The sequence below is a fragment of the Musca domestica genome, unplaced genomic scaffold, assembly GCF_030504385.1.
Source record: "Musca domestica strain aabys unplaced genomic scaffold, Musca_domestica.polishedcontigs.V.1.1 30, whole genome shotgun sequence".
Classification (NCBI taxonomy): Eukaryota; Metazoa; Arthropoda; class Insecta; order Diptera; family Muscidae; genus Musca; species Musca domestica.
Genome location: NW_026712300.1, coordinates 3,903,988 through 3,925,353, shown reverse-complemented (window position 1 = coordinate 3,925,353; position 21,366 = coordinate 3,903,988). Strand labels below are relative to the sequence as shown.

At 34.8% G+C, this 21,366-nt stretch overlaps 1 long non-coding RNA gene across 1 annotated transcript; it reads right to left on the bottom strand.

Moving 5' to 3' along the window:
- Positions 1–14,851: 14,851 nt before the first annotated feature.
- On the bottom strand, positions 14,852–15,649 carry LOC131803462 (uncharacterized). Its single transcript, XR_009342597.1, has 3 exons — positions 15,530–15,649; positions 15,226–15,450; positions 14,852–15,154 (listed from the first exon to the last, which is right to left on the bottom strand). It is a non-coding gene; the product is annotated as an uncharacterized LOC131803462 (long non-coding RNA).
- Between the last annotated feature and the right edge of the window lie 5,717 nt (positions 15,650–21,366).

The window sequence follows — 21,366 nt, the reverse complement described above, 5'->3', positions numbered from 1 at the left end:
AGTGACGAGATATGCATTAATTTTTTCTCCAATACTGCTATCTTTTGCTTTTAGTCGTTCCCACGCTTTTTCAGCTAGTTTACGATCTGCAACGTGTCGTTGCTTGATATTTTCGTTTTGTGAATAAGCGATATCGTGTTCTTTACAAGCTGCATCCAAGGGATTAACACCTTTATCCCCCCTCTCCAATCGATTTCTAAGCTTAGTTCCAGGACCACAAAATTGATATCCAGGTAGATGAAGTTCCACAGGTAAAGAATCGATTAATTTGTTTACAAGTCCTCTTCCTTTAACGTGCTTCTTTCTAATAACATTGATGTTGTTATAAACAATCATTTTATACTATTTTTTTAAGCTCACTGTAAACAAGAGAATAAGATAAATAGGCATTGCCAATAAAATCATTCATTAGTTGTGAAATGAGGTTAGTTGAACAACAAGCTAAACTTCCAGTTGGAAACGTGGATTTCATACAGAAGAAGGCCCCTAGACATAGCATTTTATTACCGAATAGTATACGATGTCTAATAGTTGGCCCTTCGAATTGTGGAAAAACTAATGTAATGATAAGTTTGATCGAAAGCCCAAATGGACTAAAATTCGAAAATGTTTATATTTATTCCAAATCTCTGTATCAACCGAAATATGAATATCTCAAGAAACTTATTTCCTCTATCAAGGGTTTGCGATTGTTTACATTCAGTAATAATGAGGATGTCGTGCAACCAGAAGAAGTAAGACAAAACTCTATAATGATATTCGATGATGTGGCTTGTGATAAACAAAATAATATCAAAATCTACTTCAGTATGGGTCGTCATAAGAATGTCGATTCATTTTATTTATGTCAAACATATACGCGGATTCCAAAACATTTATTGCGTGATAATGCAAATATGATTATATTGTTCAAGCAAGATAATTTAAATTTAAAACATATATACAATGATCACGTTGGAAGTGATATGAGTTTTGAGAAATTTAAAGAAATATGCCATGAATGTTGGAAGGACAAATATGGATTTCTAACAATCAGCAAAAATGATGATATTAACTCTGGAAGATATAGAAAGGGGTTTCATATATTTATGCAACCATAGATATATTTAAGTCACTTCTTTTGTAACTACTTCTATTAGTACAATCACAACCATGGAAGAAGAAATGTTGAAACGTCTTGTAAGATCCAGAAATGCATTGAAAAGAAAATTACAAAGCATTAAAAGGGGGGAGGAAGATAAAACAAACGAATTGAAAAATACTTTCAAACCCATAACAGAGCCAATTCATAAACTCTTAAAATTATCGAATGAAAATGCCTCCAATTTCCTAATACCTAAGAAAGGTGATATTGAGTCATATAAGAATTCTTTTGCTATGAGTACACCGGTTAAGAAATTTAAACATGATATTAAGCCAGAACCTAAAATATTATGGGAGGAAGAAAACGAGACGGAGGATACACTTGCTAACGATTCAAAAGATGATACATTCTATTCTGATGTTGATGATACCATTAACCTTTCCCTTTTGAATAAAAATAAAAAATTGGATACAGTATATGGACCGCACAAAGATATTCATGGTGAATGGAAATTTGGAGATAAACCATTAAAAGTTGATGATCAGAAAATAATTGTTGGTAATCAACATTGGGCATTTACACCAGGATTATTTGAACTTCTCTTTTATAAAAACCCTAAAAATTATGATGTCTCAGAATTAGAAATATATAAAAAAATTTTGTTAGACTCCAATGCTCATAAAGTAAATTATAGACACAATGAACGAATCAAATCCAACAGAGGATATAAATATATACATATTATTAAACACTTGATGGAGGATACTCACAGTGGCAAAGGTCTAATGAGAGTACATCTAGATAAACCCAACTATATATACTGGGATGATCTCAATGAATTGATAGAACGATTAAAGCTGTTGCTGGTATCACAACAAGCCGGAAACAATAATCATACAGATGAGATTGCTTCTATTATTGAAGAACTAAGAGAGGGAAATATGATATATTAATTATTAAAAGAAAAAAAAATCTATGACAGTTGATAAGTTTGGTCATCATTATAATTTAAAGTATACCTCAGTCACACTAAAGGGAAATGTTTCGAGACTTCTGGGAATCAATATTGACGAAGATAACAATCTGGACATACAAAATAAGAGGATTAGAAACTTTGCACCCCCGGCGGGAGGATCAGACGCGGTCAACCAAGCATACGTACATTCGCAAAACAAGAACCTACAAGAAATATTAAAGAAGAATGTATCTCAAGAATGTTCTGATATAAGACAAGAAATATCATATTTGAAACACTCGCTGAACGAGCTTTATAACATTTTATCAAAAAATACATTTTCTCGCCCACTGTGAAATACTAGTCTAAATAAAATATGGAAAAACGAGAATTAATGAATGAACTTCACACTCAAGCTCGAAGAAAATTTAAACGGCGTAGGGTCATTGTGAAGGGAATTGACGATCTTTGGCAAGCTGATTTAGTTGAAATGGGTAGTTATTCAACAGCCAACAGGGGATACAGGTTTATGCTTACAGTTATTGATACCTTTTCCAAATATGCATGGGCTGAAGCGCTTAAAACTAAAAATGCCTTGGAAGTTTGTACAGCATTTGAAAAAATATTGAAAGCCGGACGAATTCCCAAGAATTTACAAACCGATGATGGGAAAGAATTTTTTAATAAAACATTTAAGGAACTCATGCATAAATATAGAATAAATCATTATTCCACATACAGTGTATTGAAAGCATCAATAGTTGAACGTTTCAATAGAACCCTAAAGGGAATGATGTGGAAAGAGTTTAGTTATAATGGAAATTATCATTGGATTAAACTCTATAAAGACTTGTTAGAGAAATATAATAGAACACCTCATAGAACTATAAAAATGGCACCAATACAAGTTAATTCCTCAAATGAGAAGTCGCTGCTTAAAACTGTTTATAATCATTTAAAAATCTTTGGAAAATCGCTGCATGTAGGTGATCATGTCCGCATCAGTAAATACAAACATCAGTTTGAAAAGGGTTACACGCCGAACTGGACAACTGAAATATTTAAAATAAAAACCATAAGAATAACAAGCCCTAAAACATACTTGCTAGAAGATTTAGCAGGAAACCCAATACAAGGTTGTTTCTACAGAGAAGAACTTTTACCTACAAAATATCCAAATATATATTTAGTTGAGAAAATTCTAAAAACAAAGGGCACCAAAGTTTTTGTAAAATGGTTAGGATTTTCAAACCAACATAATTCATGGGTAAATAAGAATGACGTATTGTAATTTTTTTTCTTTTTTTAATTGGAAATAAAAAGTATAAAAATTCAAGTCCATATTGTTTTTTACTTACTACAAATTAGAATCTTGCAATGTCAAGAACATTTACTTTGACGGGGAGAAATTCAATTTTATGCTCGAATTATTCACCACCTATATCATTAGGTGATGTTGAATATGAGTGTGCTTTAATTGATTTCCAATCATATAACTCAATTTCTAATGTAGATGACGATAATAATTTATTTCATATCGGGGATGATATTATAAAAATACCAATAGGATCCTATGAATTACAAGATATAGCAGACTTTTTGGAATCAGAGTACAGAGCTATTCATATAAACAGATCTATTGACATTAAAGCTAATAATAATACATTACAAGTAGAAATTACATCTTCTCATAATGCTATTTATTTCAACAAGGAAAAATCTATATCTAAGCTATTATGTTTCACGGAAACAGTTTTAGATCCGGGAAAGAAGCATATCTCAACCCTTCCCGTAAATATTATGAAGGTGAATGCTATACAAATACAATGTAATATTGTAACGGGGTCATTTATGAATAATTCACCTGCACATATTCTGCACGAATTTTCTCTAGATGTTCCACCAGGCTATAAATTAGATGAGAGGCCGTTGAACCTTATTTATTTGCCGGTGAACGTCAAGGAAATTACTCGTCTTGAAATAATAATACTAGATCAAGAAGGGCGATTAATAAACTTTCGAGGAGAAGAAATCACACTTAGAATTCATATAAGACCAAGACAAAAATGATTATCTACAATAAATATAATAATAAACAATTCTTTAAAAACATTCAACATCAAGTTGTCAAACCGACAAGACCTTTTCCAACCAAAGAAAATAAAGAATTTTTAAAATTACTGAAATTAAAAGTAAAACCCAATGTCTGAAATATTTAATATAAATGATCGACCTTTTTCCGATGAGAATATTGTAAAACGCGATTATCATAGCTATGTCCCATATATTCAATCTTTTAAAAATAATGATGAAATACGCATAAGCATACAAAGTCAAGATCTTTACATATTACCATCGGAAAGCTTTTTGTACATTGAAGGTTATTTAAGAAAAGCAAATGGGGAAATTTCCCCAAATTCAAGACTTAGGAATAATTGTGTGGGCTATATGTTTGATGAAATTCGATATGAACTAAATGGTGTTGAGATTGATCGCACACGCTAAATTTGCTTTCCCTAAATGCATCAGAAAGTAATGTTATGAGTATCGCGGGATGGAATGTAGGTGCTGAGTTTACTACTAACTCTTTTAACTTTTGTGTACCATTAAATCGATTGCTTGGATTTGCGGAAGACTTCAACAAAGTAATTTGTAACAGCAAACATGATTTGATTCTCTTGCGGAGTGCTAATGACACAAATGTGTGTTATTCAACTGACTCAAAAGAAGATATTCGTCTAACAATCACAAACATTACGTGGAAAGTTCAACACATTCATTTGTCTGACTATACAAAAATTAGTTTCTTGAAAACTATTAAAGATGGAAAGATGTTACCTATAGCACTTCGAAGTTGGGATTGCTATTTTAATCCAACATTTGTTGGTGGAAGGAAACATACATGGAATGTCAAATTGTCGACAAATCATGAAAGACCACGATATGTCGCTTTAGTATTCGAAAAGGACAACAAGTTTCTTCATTGTGATCTTTAAAACATTAAAGTTCATTTGAATTCGGAGACTTATCCCTATGATGATTTAAATCTAAAATTCTCTGAAAATCGTTATGCAATACCTTATGATATGTATAGCAAGTTTCAACAGACATATTATATGAGGGAAGCACAACCAATTCTAACTTATTCTACTTTTAAAGACAATTCAGTTGCTCTTATTGACATAAGCAGTCAAAATGAAACAGTAAAAAATGGTCCAATTGATTTAAAGATCGAATTTGAAACAAATACACAAATTCCACAAAATACTTTATCGTATTGTCTTATTATTCATGATCGTATGGTGGAGTACATACCATTGACAGGCAATGTGCGAAAAGTTGTGTAAGCCCACCCTCCCATCCAAGAAATAAAACACTTTGCATACATATTTTTTAGTTTTAAGCATACAAAAATAAAAATGTATTGTTCTTTATTTTAATGTAATAAAGTAAATTAAAAAAAAAAAAATACAAACGTATGTTTTAATTTAGCATATTAAAAATGGATTGTTCTTCTATTGGTGAAGGTAATTCTATGTTAGGTATATCATTAATATTTCAATTCAAATCTAATAGGGGTATATGCGTTAAGTCTAATGAGTTTGATGTGCAAACATTTGGTAATATATTTTCCACATTCATTGGAGATGTGTTCTCATTGTTACTACCAAAGTCTAAAACCTCATCTATTGTAGCTAAGTTTGAATTTTGTAATTCATTAAGGTCCAAATCTACATCCATTGGGATTGTTGAATGTAAATTGCTTAGATCTGAAAAGTCCTCTTTAATCCTGTAGTGTCCCCAAGCATAAGTATGTATACCATCTTCCCTTATAAACCGTTTGTCATCTTGAAAACTGAGACAAACTTTGGCTATCCTATCTGTATATACATCATGGTTCCTTGATCTAAATGTGTGCATGCTATTAAAATAATTTTGTTTATTATACAGACAATCTCTGTACGTATCAATTGTATATTTCCTCAACACACATTTTTTGACACCCTTAGATTTTTTACTTCTTCGCTATCGCTCACTTTAATAGCGTACATTTTTGGTCGAAGACCGACAAACTCAATCATAGTTTTACCTGCGTTCTCATCTTTCATCATGCCTATAACCTTTTTATTAAGAAGCGGTAGTTTATAAACGTTAGATGGGGGAAAATCAGATGTATCGAATCTTGCTTTTATGTCGTCTAGTGTTAGTTCTCGATAAAGGTTCCGACCAAAAAATGTTAGTATAAACGAATCGGTATCCATATAGTTCAGTATGAAATCATTTCCAAACTTTACTTTTAAAAAGTCGTATAGGAAATCATACATCACCCATTTAGATATCTCTAAAACACAGAATCCTAAATAAATGGGTTTATCATACTTTAATCTAACCTTATTCATTTCAATTGCCACCATATCTTCCGAAAATTGTGATAAACTATGGAAATTTGGTTATGAAATAAAATCTCTAGCACCCAATCGTTTTCCATGTGACTCCCAATGACTTCTAATCTGAACAATTTTTCTTTTGTCAACATTTTCTATTGTTTTTCCGTAAACAGAATTATTAAATAATTTGTATAAATCTTTTTCGAAAGCATTTGTAGCTTTGGCTCGAAGATTATTATTTTTCATAATATATTTTTCCAGCCAATTGGATTGAGTGAATGATAAACATCTATTAACTTTTTTAAGTATTAAGTTATGTTTCAAACACTGCTTTAAAACTCTATAATGAATGGTGTAAGACTTTTTGTCTGAAAAGTCTGCAATTTTTTTTTTTGGTCTTTGATCCCCCAATACATTTGTTTTCTGGGCAAAAGGGTAAATCATTATGTATATCATGAAGATTGGCTGGATATTCGATTTCTACATCGAAAATGAAACCAGTTGGAGAATCATCCGGAATTGATAATATTTTATTAATGTCATTAAACTTTTCCAGTTCTTAATCTTCTACCCATTTAAAATCCTTTATTGGGAGATATTGTGTCATAGCCATTCTATACAAATTATTAACATCTAAGTAGTAAATATTAACGTCAGGTTTACTCTGATCGTAATTTGACATACTAGGGTTATTGGCGACAGAGTGTCTAGTTGAACATTGAGTTAGACCTCCTCTAATACCATTTTTACAAAAATTATACATATTGATATCTGTAAAAAGCTCAAGTTCAACCCCAGTACAAAGTAGCATGGCATCCCAAGACAGCGAAGGAGCTGTTATATATTGGCATGGATCAAGTTTATGAACTCGTATGCATAGATCACGGAAATTTTCGAATATGTCGGCCAAAAGCAAAACATCTGTTTTTAGATACAATTCTAAATAATCTTTAAGAATCTGACAATTAAAGTGGTTCCAAACACGCAATGCATGTTCATAGTCCTCTAATGAACACTCACTATCTGTCAACTTATTATGAAATTCTTCTCTGGAGGGCAATTGATTTTCTAATAATTTGTTGAAAGAGGATATATATTCATACGGAAAACACCCTTTCTAGTCATAAGGTTGAAGTCGGCATCATTTGGAAATTGTGTTCTCACTGCCTTAAATTCAGAGGGCGGAAGATTTTTCGCTAAACTATCCAAACTTGCTGACATAAACCTAAAACTGTCTAGGAATCTTAATTCTAGGTTAGGTACATTTTTCTCTCTTTTTTAGAATTAATGGAATTGTCATCTAAATTGTTTGTGTACTCTTTCGTTTTAATAAAATATGACATGGACACGTATTTTTCTTTATTAAGAGGAATAACGCTGATATCACCTCCAAATCTGACTAACTCTTTGATGAAAAGATGACAGTCGTATGATGAGAAATTATGAAAAAGAATTGGGACAAATCGGGCAACACGATATTCTAAATTGCAACTATTGTGTGCAGCACCTCGATATTTTCCTGTTAAATGGCAATGGTCTTTAACTCTATCATTTCCTAATTCTTTTTCACATATGTGACATAGTCTACTGCTATCAAAGTCCTCTAATTCTAAGGGTGTCAAACGATTCATTGGTCTAGTCTTCGTTAAATAATTATTAAAAATATATTTAGAATCTTTAATAAGATTTTCTAAGAAGTCATTGGCTGCATTGGGACCACTAAAAGATTTGAACTTATTTAAATTATTATCAAAACTACAATGTATACTATAACTAAATGCACATGGTATATGTTTTTTTACCGTTACCGTTTTTTTTCCGTTAATGGTACCCCAACTAACGTAATAACAACAAGTTGATATGATGATGCTTATTCTTTTTGGTAAGGTAGTAAGGACCAACAACTTCCCCATTTTCGTAGCCAAACACGTTAACACTGATGTTATTATTGTTTTCTTCGAAAATTTTTATGCTTTTAAGTGGCAACGGGAAAGTCAATCCTCTAAAATCCACAACTATCCCCGTTTGGAGATACAAGACTTCCTGTCTTATATCAATGTTGTAGGATGATGTATAGATTCGGTTTCCATTTGCTGGTTCACCGAGTGCGGACACCACACACCATTTAAAACAGAATTCATCATTATTTCTAATGTTCAAACAGGCCTTCTTTTTTGCTAATGAAAATGGTGTTTCAATATACTGGGAACCGCGAGTCAAACTGGCTTTATTAATGTTAACATCAATTTTAAGAATTTTCTGTGAAGCCCAGCCAGAATCTCTCTCCTGAAATTCTGACATATTGTTAAGAATATGGTCAGCATGGTTAAGGAAGACTTCATTTACATCATCCGCCAAAGTTAGCAAGGTCATCTTGGACATATGAGTAAACACTTTGGTGCTTACAGAAGCATTCCTTTGATGTTGATGGACCATCTTGTTCATTTGTAGGCTTAATGTATTCTCCTTGTAGCTCAATATTGAACTTAATTGTTGTCTTTTTATGCAAATTCGTATTTATTAGCGTAACAAGGCGTTCTTTCGCATCTATCAAAAGTTCGTTTGGCAGCAAAATGTTTTTAGAGTTTTCATACTCGTATGTAATAATATTATTATTGTATGCACTTTTCACGATTTTTATGTTGTCCTCTAGCAATTGACGAACAACGCGTCGATGTCCTTCGCTACGTGAATGTATAGCGATGTTTTGAACCACTACATCACACTCCTTGCAGTAACTGCTCTCAATTTTATTTTTATTGTTGATTTGCTGCATTATAGCGTTGGGTAAAGATGTTGCCTGATTACTGAAATCAGGTGACGTAAAATAACTTGTTCTAGACATATGATCACCAGGAACATAACCATGATTTTTTTGGTGAAATTTTAGCTGGTATGGGTTTTTAAAATATAATTTGCAAACATTACAATGGTTTTTTGCGTGTCTCATATATTCACGTTTAATATAAAAAACCAATCCGCAAATATCACATGTATGTGGTGCCATTTTTATATAATAAGTTTGTCTTAAAAAATTGATGTTTTTGAATGAAATAGTTACTTAGAACTGAAATTCCTTCTTTCCTTTCAATGCGATATATTGTAAAAAAAAAAGCATTACATAGTCAAAAGAATCGTGTTTACACATACACACACACATAACTTTTATTAAACATATAGGGCGTCAAATAGTCTATAGAACTAAATATATTTTTTCTTTCCTAGTTTTCAACACTTTAAATTCAATATATTTTCTCTAATCGTAAACTTCAAAGAAAAAACTTATGACTAATTAAGCAAGTTTGTCCCCAATTCTATGCCCACTTTTTAATCTGAAAAATAATTATTCATACAAATACAAAGCATGCCTTCAACTTCTAGGCTGACAAACATGTCAATAATCAATAATGCATCTGAAATATGACCAAGACGAAAAACAAAATATAAACAATGTTTCTGTTACAATTTACTTTCGTCACAAGCATGTATGTTGTCGGACTTACATCTGGACAGATCGACACACAATTCTAATATAATTTGTACTGATAAGAGCATAATTGTCTAATGAAGAAGAGTGGTCTGTGGGACAGGGAGATTGTTTCAATGCTACGGAAGAGGGGACGGTATAGAGCAATGGGAAGATAGAAAAGTATGTGAAAGAGGGGGGGATAGAGGAGAACGATTCTGAATAGGGAGTTGGAGGACGGTGCAAAGAGGGGGGGGGGAGAAGGCGGGCAGTGGGATGCGGCACTGATTAGAAAGAAGGGGTTAGTGGAAGACGGTGCTGAATAGGGAGAAGGGGTGGGGGGCAAGAGAGAGAGGGAGACCATTACAGACCAAAACGAAAAAGTTTTTTTCTTCACACTTACCAACAAATGAAGGCGCGTGTAAGCAATAAAGTCTGGATGGACACACAAACATATGCCTAGACATACAGAAGCGGGTCAATAAACTGGACCAACTCGGCTTAAAAAATAGGCCAATCTCGACTAAAAACTAGCCTAATCTCAACTCTAACAAGGCCAACCCTTACATTCTCCAACAATTGCCGACACGTGAAGCCAATAAAATCTAGATGGACACACAAACATATGCTTAGACATACAGAAGCGGGTCAATAAACTGGGACAACCCAGGCTTTATCAAGGACAAACCTCTAAAAGGTCAGAAAGGTGGCAAAGGTAATTAATTTTATGGACTCTGTGTCATCGTAAATACCCTACTCGAATTATTTTTCTATGTTTCACTATTTCAAATAAAATACATTTTGTAAATCGATTTGGTTATAAACATTCGCGGCTAAATAACACAAACTTAATTATTACCTTCAAATTAAGTTTAATTTTTCTTCTCTCATTCCGCTTTGCAGTTTGCTTGTCAACCATTCCAATTGTTTTTGTTGTCTTTATTGCACACCATTCCGCGTTTAAATTCCTATTACGAGAGAGAAGTTAAAGTAACAAAATATATACATTTAATTTTTTTGTTTTAGGTTATTTTGCGTGTTCACAAATTATTTAATTTACACTTTTAATTTGTTGCAATTTTCCATTAAATTCACATTATTTCTTCTTTTGATTTTAACTTCATTAGGGTCACAAAATACTTAAGGGTGCCTTACACTGCGAAATTTTACAGAATTTCTAAATTATTGAAATTCTTGTGTGTGTTCAACTGCGGAATTAAAATTAATTAATTGAGATAGTATAAATATACCATTTTAGTATATTATATTTTCATTGAAAAGCGAGAGTTCATTTGATAATAAACTTAACATATGACCTACTGTTTAACTTCAATTTTATTTAATTTCTCTAAAAATACAACCCTTGGCTCTTTTTCTTCAATTTTTCAAATACCTTTTATTTAACTTTGAACTTTCGTTTAAAGTTAGTGATGACAAATTGTAATGAGCAAAGATGATCAACTCGCGCCTCTCTTGTGATATCTAGGCTTGCTCGCAACTTTTATTCTTTACTTGTTAATCGGATTTTCGTCCAACAACATCTTAACAACGCCCATTGTTCAAAAGGTAAAGTTATATTAGTTTTTCGACTAATGTAATATTCAATGAAACCGCCAAATTTTATTATATAAAAAATCTAATATCTGTTGTTTTATTTGTTTTCGCTGCTCCGCAACATTTTTGGTCTCTTCGAGCCGAGATACGTTCTTACAGCAACAAAAAAACTAACATGTGTCTTTTTTGTTTTTGCAAAGGTTTGACTTCGTCAAAAACCAACAGCTACCAGCGTCTACCAATATTCGCTCACAGCCTAATCACCATCTCTTCATCTATTTTTATTGTAAAAATCACTACATTACTAAAAAGGTACGTACCGTCCATTTAGTGAGCATAAGCCGCTAGTGTTTTGTTTTGAAATAAAAATAACGTTACAAAAACAACGAACGAAGTGTTTAACTACGGTCTTTTTTGCAAGTGTCCGTCCGTCGTTAATTCGTTTTGTTCATAACTTCCAACAGTGCTGGTTTCTCATTGTGTGTAATATTCTCTTCAAGAATGTTACACCCATAATATTTACGATATACGGTAACTGTCGTGAAGTGCCCTGGAGACGTTAAAATTTTTCGTCAAGCAGCTTATATGTGTGTGTCCATGTGAGTCTAATCGGCTTTCGTCGGCTACACACATTTGTTGCTTGATAGAAAATGATAATATTTTGACATTTTTATTTGCGCAAATCTATTTGAACTTCTCTGTCTGCGCCAACACACTATTCATCATCCCCTTTGTTCTATAAAGGTTTTCTACATCTTTGTAGAAAACCAAACCATCAAGACTAATTTTACCAGTTTAGGGGCCTTAAGAATTGTAAATTACAGTGTATTCATAAAAATCACTTTATAATATCGGTTATCATGTAATTGCATTAATTCAAGATCGAACCAGCTTTAACACAGACGATGAAAGATCCAAAGATCTCCAGCTATCCACAGCATTACTAAATGGATAACGTCGATATGGTCCTATTGTTAATTAATTAACACATTAATTAATTAAATTATATTATTAAATTAAATATTAACGTTTAGCATAGAGTTGTCTTTTTTGCAGTCAGGTCTACGAAGTCACGTTTTCGTATAGCCCCCATAAAATCGTACCTCCCCATATTCAGTATTTTTAAAATTTTGGCCTCACATTCCAACGGAATAGTTTAAAATTCGGTATTTGGATTTTATATATACCGCCTATGGCAGAAATTAATCGTTATATATCCACTTTTTCTTATAGTCCCCATATAATGTACCTCCCCACACTTTCTAGCTCAATAGTTATAATATTATGCCACCTATTATTCGGAGTTTTAAAGGTTTTTTTTTTTTTTTGAACTTCGGTACTTAGAGGTTGTATTGCGATCTGGCATAATATTGTTCATAAAGGTCAACTTTTTCGCATAACCCCCATATAAATGTACTTCTCGATAGTCGATATTTTCACCATTGCAGCCGCACTTTAATAGTTTAAAACTTTGGAACAGTGTTGGCTTTGTTTGTTCGGGATACCATTATATATTGTGTTTTTGTAAAATGGTCAGGCTTAATCCCTGTATTGTTGTTTATGTAAAAACAACGTTTGTTTATTAGTGGAGAACGATGGTAATGTTTATCAGGGGATAAGGCAGTTCCCTTGTTTTTTGTCTGGGATATTCAAACTGAATATTGAAAAAATTTAAATACTTCTTTCAATTTAATTATACCGAAACATGGAGCTACTAATTTCATATGGTCAGTTTGCATGCATCGAAATCTTTATGTAACGTAACGAATTTAAAATCCAATCCCATTTGATTAAAAAACATCGCCAAGCTCTTTCTAAGACTAAAAGGTTTCAATTAAAGTCATGCAGCCAAAGTATGATCAGAAACCTGAAAATTTATAAAATAGACTACTATATGATTGTTTAATTTGGTCTAGAAAATCTTTATTGCAAAATTTCATCTACTATCACAAATTTTTGTTCTACAATAAAACAATAACTAGAAGAAAACCCTACCCCTAACGTTTATAATAATATACATCAAGCACTAAAACTACGAGTCAACAACGCGGATCTGGAATGTTCGGTATATATGTTATAGCTTAGCATTTTTCGTGACTACAGTTACATTAAGCTTATGACAGATGAAATATATTTATTTTAACATTATTTTCCAGAATGCCGTGAGACACAACCTGTCACTCCATTAACGCTTTAAAAGAATATAAAATTTGAAGGGTGCTGTTTTGGCCGTCGATGAGCACGAATTTTACAAACGTAGAAATCAGAAGCCATCCGCTATACGCGAGGAAAATATAAGTCTATTTTTCTCCAAAACTAAAAAAATTGCCTGTTTGAATATAAGGTATGCACCTATTAACAATTTCTAACCTTTTTGTTTTTTTTAATGTGCAAGTACATTTGAAGTTTATATCTCTATAACTCTATATTGAAGGTATGATGAGACACACACATTTTGTTCAAGGCACGCGTTTGGCACTTAAATATTTTGGGTTTGGTGAAATGTTAAGAGTAATGAAAAGACAAATTTGATTCAAGAGGTTCTTACGGCTTAGTGACCATCGGATTTTTTAATCCAAATAATATTATTTTATCTAATTAGACGAGCATTTGGAAGTAAGTTTCTCACTCACTTTTCTAAACGCCAGTTCTTAACGTTTCTTGTCTGGTAGATGTGTGATCGTTTGTACATTGCAATGACAAAACTACTGTCGTCTACTTTCTATCGTCAAAGAGTTAATACGTATGCAGACACCTGACCTCATACTGACTTCCATCGAATAAAACAGCGATAGATTACAATTATTTACGAATTGAAGAAAAATAAGATTATTATTTTATCTGAGGATTGTGTGACACTGTGGTGCAGTTGTAAGAATGCTTGCTTGCTCTCAACACTTACAAAACGAAAAAAATAATGTGTAAGTTTTTCAGTCAATAAGCATATGTTCAATGCAAACGTACATTTATCAAGGGGTAGAGTTGTATGTGGCTTATACGATAACCTATGGACATTTCTCTTCCAGGGAATAAAGCGCTTGGAAAGAACTACTAATATGGATATTTAGGCAATTTAATTGAAAAATGTAGCTAAAATCGTCAAAATACCGAATGTCAGGGGGTACCTTTGTATGGGGGCTATACGATATCGTAGACCTATATAGACAATTTTTTTCAGGAGGTAAAGCAGTCACGAATTTGTGTATAATCTTTTTCAATTCCATTGAAATATGTGGCTAAAATCATCAAAATACCGAATATATGGGTGTTGGAACGTAATAAATCTTTGTTTTTCTTTTATTTTTGAATTTACGTTTTACTTTTATATTTATTGGTTTTTTATTTTTACTTTTATTTAATTTTTTTAAAAATGTAATCAATTAATTTCAATGATTTCCCATAGTTTCAGATTGTAGTATGTAAATAGTATATACCATGAAATGAAGTTAGCTGTAAAGAAAGTGAATGGAATTAGGATAAAAGAAAATAAAATTTAATTCCATTGTTACACTTGGCGCCATTAAAGAGCGTGATCTTCGACTTCTTAGCGAAAAAAATTCCTAAAATTAAATAAAAATAAAAACAGAAATGAATAACGTTTATTTTTATACCTCCTTTAAGTTAAAGTGGAACATTTTGGTGCCGAAACCCGGGATATAAAGTGTCGGTTGTTTTGTTAATTGCTTCAAAACTAATTTGCTAAATAGCTGCAAGTAAAAATAGCTGCAAATAAAAATAAGAGAAGTAAAATATCTTTTAAAAAACTTTAATAATATACCTGTGGTGATCTGTTCTGTTGCCGCTTTCGTGCCATACCTTAAGATGTCCCGTTTCTGTCACTGCCGTCTATGTAGGAGAGTGATTCTGATTTCCAGGTAACAGCATTGAGCATAATTTGTGTGAATCCTAACCTTCAAGATACTCAGTGTTAGAGAATTTGGAATTTATTCAAATTTCGATGAGATTTTTCCATAATTCACACGAATTATTTTTCTATGTTTCACTATTTCAAATAAAATACATTTTGTAAATCGATTTGGTTATAAACATTCGCGGCTAAATAACACAAACTTAATTATTACCTTCAAATTAAGTTTAATTTTTCTTCTCTCATTCCGCTTTGCAGTTTGCTTGTCAACCATTCCAATTGTTTTTGTTTTCTTTATTGCACACCATTCCGCGTTTAAATTCCTATTACGAGAGAGAAGTTAAAGTAACAAAATATATACATTTAATTTTTTTGTTTTGGGTTATTTTGCGTGTTCACAAATTATTTAATTTACACTTTTAATTTGTTGCAATTTTCCATTAAATTCACATTATTTCTTCTTTTGATTTTAACTTCATTAGGGTCACATACTTTGTTAGTAAATGAGTACCTATCTCCGATTATTCAATTTGATTAATTGTGTTATCGGTTATTGATATGCACAAAATACTTAAGGGTGCCATACACTGCGAAATTATACAGAATTTCTAAATTATTGAAATTCTTGTGTGTTTTCAACTGCTGAATTAAAATTAATTAATTGAGATAGTATAAATATACCATTTTAGTATATTATATTTTCATTGAAAAGCGAGAGTTTATTTAATAATAAACTTAACATATGACCTACTGTTTAACTTCAATTTTATTTAATTTCTCTAAAAATACAACCCTTGGCTCTTTTTCTTCAATTTTTCAAATACCTTTTATTTAACTTTGAACTTCCGTTTAAAGTTAGTGATGACAAATTGTAATGAGCAAAGATGATCAACTCGCGCCTCTCTCGTGATATCTAGGCTTGCTCGCAACTTTTATTCTTTACTTGTTATTCGGATTTTCGTCCAACAACATCTTAACAACGCCCATTGTTCAAAAGGTAAAGTTATATTAGTTTTTCGACTAATGTAATATTCAATGAAACCGCCAAATTTTATTATATAAAAAATCTAATATCTGTTGTTTTATTTGTTTTCGCTGCTCCGCAACATTTTTGGTCTCTTCGAGCCGAGATACGTTCTTACAGCAACAAAAAAACTAACATGTGTCTTTTTTGTTTTTGCAAACCAACAGCTACCAGCGCCTACCAATATTCGCTCACAGCCTAATCATCCATCTCTTCATCTATTTTTATTGTAAAAATCACTACATTACTAAAAAGGTACGTACCGTCCATTTAGTGAGCATAAGCCGCTAGTGTTTTGTTTTGAAATAAAAATAACGTTACAAAATCAACGAACGAAGTGTTTAACTACGGTCTTTTTTGCAAGTGTCCGTCCGTCGGTAATTCGTTTTTTTTCATAACTTCCAACAGTGCTGGTTTCTCATTGTGTGTAATATTCTCTTCAAGAATGTTACACCCATAATATTTACGATATACGGTAACTGTCGTGAAGTGCCCTGGAGACGTTAAAATTTTTCGTCAAGCAGCTTATATGTGTGTGTCCATGTGAGTCTAATCGGCTTTCGTCGGCTACACACATTTGTTGCTTGATAGAAAATGATAATATTTTGACATTTTTATCTGCGCAAATCTATTTGAACTTCTCTGTCTGCACCAATGCGGGGAAATATGCAAAGCTCAAACCAATAAATAAATAAAAACACAATGGGGGGGTTTTAGTTTTAAGAATAATGGCAAATGCCGTATTTATTAATAATAATAATAAATAATAATGGACAGACGGATTACCTGATTTGCACAATAGCGGGGAAGCACGACTTCGTATCGAGCGATAGAAGAGACGAGTATCAAAAACAATGATCAAAACATGAAGGAAGGTGGAGGCTTTGGCGCCATTCGCCTCTCGTTGAAATCTGTTTACATTTACGTTGACAGATCTAAACGAGGTTAATCATTTACAAATTAATTGTGCGTTAACCCATTGTTAACGTTACAAAACAATAATTACCAATCTAAATTAAACATGCCGCCCACCTGGCAACATATTGAGATGTTGTAACTAAAATACAATAATAAATACATTCTTTTCCAACTTTTTTTTTCAATCCAATTTCAATTTAATTTCAATTCATTTAATTTTTTTCAAAAGACATTGTGTAACACTATATGTTACATATGCCCGACAATACCCACCCAAATATTGTGTAGTGGGCTATCCGCAACCCTGGCGTCGCTTGCACCCGATGAGTTACGACCCTGGCATAAACTTCCGGCCCGAGTACCAAGGCCACCCGACCAGGCCTATTAAAATCGGGATCTGCTAAAGCAAGACCTAAAAATGAGTCACGAATGCGCTCGGGGATTACCGCTGTAGGCGTAAGCGCATGGTCCAAATAGGTTACCACAGCCACAATTGAAATGGACTGACTCCGGTCATAGATCGAACTAACGGTCAGCCGACATATTTGGCTACCTTCGATTCTAGAAGTAGGGAGTCGAAGATTATGCACCAACGAGGAACATATTTGACTCTGCCTACTACACGGGTCCAAAACCGCCATCACAATAGTGGGTCGATCGGACATAATAATTTTGACTATCAAAGTCGGGGATAGGCAGATACCTGTTTGGAGGGACAACAAGCCGACCAATCCTATCAGCGAGGGGGGAGCGTTATCAGACGGACGACTATACGGGCTGTTACGTGACCGATACCTATTCTCGGTCCGCGGACGACGCTGACGATTATTGGTGGGTTTAACCACGGTCTTCGAATCTTCATGAAGGAGGGTGTGGTGTTCTTCATTGCATACGGCACATTTTCTTTTGCTTCGGCAGTCCCTAGCTTGGTGGGATTTAGATAAACACCGTATGCAGTCATTGTATTTTAGGACAATGCGACGTCGCATGTCAACATTCATAACCCGGAAGTCACTACATCTATCCAGCGGGTGCATGCGATCACAAAGTCGACATTTATGTGAGGCCGCAGATGAAACCTTATGGGTTTCGGCAACCGGAGCCGCAGATGGACCCGAAGATCCGGACTCGGTTTGTAATGTATCATTTTTGGGGGGTGAATCAAGAACCGGAGCCGCAGATGAATCCGTTGCTATGGATTCGGACTCGGTTTGCATCGGTTCAGCGAGGGCCGCAGATGAATCCGCTTTATCGGATTTGGACCCACGTTCTGAGATTTTTACAGCCGCGATCGGCTCAACAAGGGCTGCTTCCACTGCAGCTGACGACATTTCAGCTTGGGGATCGGTGGGACGAGGTTCATTGTAGTCAATACCGTCATCAACATTCAAAAGTTCTTCTTCCGAATAGATTTTCACCGACATACTATATAATGAGAAGAGAACAATATTATTCGTTTGCGGGAGTGTGGTCGGTCAAAACGACCAACTTTGTAATGGGCCGTCTTACAACGCCGTTTTCCGTTCGAACGTCCGCGACTCTAACATGACCGTCGGTGCCCGGAAAAACATTTTCTATACGCCCTAATTTCCACGACGTTGGAGGAAGCTGATCATGACGAACAACGACTAGATCGTCAATCGCCATTTCTCTTTGGGGAAATTTCCACTTATATCTCATATGCAACTGCTTGAGATATTCATCTTTCCACCTTAAACTAAACTGGTGGGCAAGGGCCTGAACTTTCCTAAACCGATTAATTAGACTTAATGGTTGCTCTGTGAAGAGAGGTTCAGGCGGGGCTAACAAAGGGGCACCAATCAAGAAGTGACCTGGCGTCAATGCAACGATTTCTCCTGGATTATCCGACATTGGACACAACGGCTGGGAATTAAGACAAGCTTCGATCCTAGCCAATGCCGTTGCTAATTCTTCAAACGTGAATTTTAAATTTCGAGATTGTTTCCGAAACTGTAACTTGAAGCTCTTGACTCCAGCTTCCCATAACCCTCCCATGTGAGGGGCACCAGCAGGTATAAAATGCCATGTTTGTCCCTGGTCTGATAAAGACGAGGAGGCGGAGTTAGCGCTTTTTTGGAGGAAATCTTTAACATTTCTTTGAAGTTCAACAATAATTACCAATCTAAATTAAACATGCCGCCCACCTTGCAACATATTGAGATGTTGTAACTAAAATACAATAATAAATACATTCTTTTCCAACTTTTTTTTTTCAATCCAATTTCAATTTAATTTCAATTCATTTAATTTTTTTCAAAAGACATTGTGTAACACTATATGTTACATATGCCCGACAATACCCACCCAAATATTGTGTAGTGGGCTATCCGCAACCCTGGCGTCGCTTGCACCCGATGAGTTACGACCCTGGCATAAACTTCCGGCCCGAGTACCAAGGCCACCCGACCAGGCCTATTAAAATCGGGATCTGCTAAAGCAAGACCTAAAAATGGGTCACGAATGCGCTCGGGGATTACCGCTGTAGGCGTAAGCGCATGGTCCAAATTGGTTACCACAGCCACAATTGAAATGGACTGACTCCGGTCATAGATCGAACTAACGGTCAGCCGACATATTTGGCTACCTTCGATTCTAGAAGTAGGGAGTCGAAGATTATGCACCAACGAGGAACATATTTGACTCTGCCTACTACACGGGTCCAAAACCGCCATCACAATAGTGGGTCGATCGGACATAATAATTTTGACTATCAAAGTCGGGGATAGGCAGATACCTGTTTGGAGGGACAACAAGCCGACCAATCCTATCAGCGAGGGGGGAGCGTTATCAGACGGACGACTATACGGGCTGTTACGTGACCGATACCTATTCTCGGTCCGCGGACGACGCTGACGATTATTGGTGGGTTTAACCACGGTCTTCGAATCTTCATGAAGGAGGGTGTGGTGTTCTTCATTGCATACGGCACATTTTCTTTTGCTTCGGCAGTCCCTAGCTTGGTGGGATTTAGATAAACACCGTATGCAGTCATTGTATTTTAGGACAATGCGACGTCGCATGTCAACATTCATAACCCGGAAGTCACTACATCTATCCAGCGGGTGCATGCGATCACAAAGTCGACATTTATGTGAGGCCGCAGATGAAACCTTATGGGTTTCGGCAACCGGAGCCGCAGATGGACCCGAAGATGCGGACTCGGTTTGTAATGTATCATTTTTGGGGGGTGAATCAAGAACCGGAGCCGCAGATGAATCCGTTGCTATGGATTCGGACTCGGTTTGCATCGGTTCAGCGAGGGCCGCAGATGAATCCGCTTTATCGGATTTGGACCCACGTTCTGAGATTTTTACAGCCGCGATCGGCTCAACAAGGGCTGCTTCCACTGCAGCTGACGACATTTCAGCTTGGGGATCGGTGGGACGAGGTTCATTGTAGTCAATACCGTCATCAACATTCAAAAGTTCTTCTTCCGAATAGATTTTCACCGACATACTATATAATGAGAAGAGAACAATATTATTCGTTTGCGGGAGTGTGGTCGGTCAAAACGACCAACTTTGTAATGGGCCGTCTTACAACGCCGTTTTCCGTTCGAACGTCCGCGACTCTAACATGACCGTCGGTGCCCGGAAAAACATTTTCTATACGCCCTAATTTCCACGACGTTGGAGGAAGCTGATCATGACGAACAACGACTAGATCGTCAATCGCCATTTCTCTTTGGGGAAATTTCCACTTATATCTCATATGCAACTGCTTGAGATATTCATCTTTCCACCTTAAACTAAACTGGTGGGCAAGGGCCTGAACTTTCCTAAACCGATTAATTAGACTTAATGGTTGCTCTGTGAAGAGAGGTTCAGGCGGGGCTAACAAAGGGGCACCAATCAAGAAGTGACCTGGCGTCAATGCAACGATTTCTCCTGGATTATCCGACATTGGACACAACGGCTGGGAATTAAGACAAGCTTCGATCCTAGCCAATGCCGTTGCTAATTCTTCAAACGTGAATTTTAAATTTCGAGATTGTTTCCGAAACTGTAACTTGAAGCTCTTGACTCCAGCTTCCCATAACCCTCCCATGTGAGGGGCACCAGCAGGTATAAAATGCCATGTTTGTCCCT